Genomic DNA, 2,218 nt, shown 5'->3' with positions numbered 1-2,218 from the left:
CAAAATTGGAGAAAATGGACTCACAGAACCCGATTTTGCTCCACCAGACCCGAAAGAGGAAGCTCCTAGAACCCGACCCGAGGTAGCAATCCAACCCAATTCGGAGAAGCCACGCACGTGCGCCTTGGCTTCGCACGTACCCGACATGCGGATCCAACCCGAGCGCCCACCCGCTCTGTTCTAACGAGCCTGCGGTTTCGAAAAACTGTTTTACAGCGCCCGCCTCTAAACCGCGATTTCTGTTTGACAATCGCGACCCAACTTATGTTTCGTTGACTGTGCCAGCGAGGCCATTTTGACCCAGTCGGTTAGATGGTCTGGACGCGGTCCGTTTGACCTGGTCTGAGCGCGGTTTTTGACCAGTTCAACTTGAATTTTAACGAGTTTTTTGGGCCCGGTTCGGTGAGTTTTTTGGGCGAGTTCGAAGAGTTTTTTGGCCGTTCAAGAATGGTTCAAAGTGTTTGAAGAGCCGATTCTGGGAAATCTGGTTTGCTGGAATTTTTGTAATAAATTTAGTTATTTTGGTTTTTGGTTTTTAATGCCAAAAATCGGTCCACTGTTAAGTGTTGTTTACCTAATTATGCTTATGTGATGTATAATGTTGTTGATTATGTATTGGCATATAGTAATTGCCAAGGCAATAGTTTTTATTAATACCCCAAAACAACTAGGAAAAGAACTGTTGACATGGCAAATTGTTATAACATGTTGTATAAATGGGGGATTTATAGGAAATATATACTAGCAATGCTTAGTTTAATAAGAGAAGTGTTAAAATATTAAACACATATTAATTTGTTAGCAGAGTTGAAGGAAAGCATGTTATAGATGAATGTTCTATTTGGGTTATAAAGTGTTTTATATATTTAATATTTATAATTGTTATAAGTACTTAAAATTAACCTAACTTCTAAAAATCATATATTACAATCGGATGGCCCACCTACATGATAAAAGACCGTGTTCGGAATGTTTTAGGAACGTTCTCACAAATTTCTTTTTTTATTAAAGATGAAGACTTGGAACAAATCCTAGTTCATAATTATAACAAATAAGATACAAAGGTCGATGCTTTTAATTAATAATTTCTTGGGGGAATTGTTATGAACTGTAAATCGAGAGATAAGGTGGGTAAGCTTAATATGTGTGTAGAGACAAATATGACAGCAATTGGAGGTCGTCTCTACTAATCCAAAACTCTAAGTCAACTTCGCAATAACTATTAGATAAAGGATAAGATGATTCTTACACAATTGCATATGTTCAAACTATATTGAATAGATATTTCCCCGTGCTCCTTATCCTCTTTTGCATGACGTCCCTCATATCTCAAAATATTCATTTGGTTACGGATAGATATTTTGGGTAGGTACCTAGAGTTATTTTGTGCCACACAATCCTCTGTATCTCCCCTCAACAATGCGTTTCGCAAAATGCCCAAGGTTTTATTAGGAGATAAGTAATTGATCTAGTTTTCATTGTAAAAAACGATAGTGCATACGCTCAATATAAATTCGCTAAATCTGGTAATGCGTCTCCTTTTGTTCCAACAACTTTGAATTCTTTTCATTCTATACGCTAATTATCGATTCAGACCAATACAAATGTCAGTGATGTTTTGACAAAGTGTTATAATTTATTTTATAATTGTTATAAAATAACCTAAACTTCTAAAATCTATAACAAAGATAAGATGCATGCTCATTTAGGGTTAACCATCAAGCAATCCCAATTTTCATAGAAAATAGGTCGATATCTTGTAAAACCGAAGTTACAAGAAAACTCACCCGACAAGATCTTGACAAAAAGTCAGATAAGATGACTAAGATTAAAGGTTTTTAAGTTGACGGTTCACGAAACACCTACTACCTAGAGATCGAGCCGGCGTCTGAGTTAGGTTAAACCGGTTTTATGAGCATGAATGAGTGGTGTGAGGTAATAAAATTTGTTTATCACCTAGGTAGGTTAAAAATCCAGTATAAAAGTTATACTCGTATGAATCACCTAGACTTAGGATATGTTTAGTTAGCCGAAATATATCGCTAAGTATTTTATACACTAACCGTCTAGAACACTTCAGCTGGAGAGAAGTAATGTACTTTTAGCTCTAGTATTCCTAAGAGTTCATACCGTGAGATTCATGCTTGGCTTTGGGCCACCCTGGGAGCGGACTCTATTCGGAGAGTGTTTGCATGAGTCAATACTAAGGTGAATAGGG

Source organism: Benincasa hispida, chromosome 9, assembly GCF_009727055.1.
Source record: "Benincasa hispida cultivar B227 chromosome 9, ASM972705v1, whole genome shotgun sequence".
Taxonomy (NCBI): Eukaryota; Viridiplantae; Streptophyta; class Magnoliopsida; order Cucurbitales; family Cucurbitaceae; genus Benincasa; species Benincasa hispida.
This window is presented reverse-complemented; position numbering follows the sequence as displayed.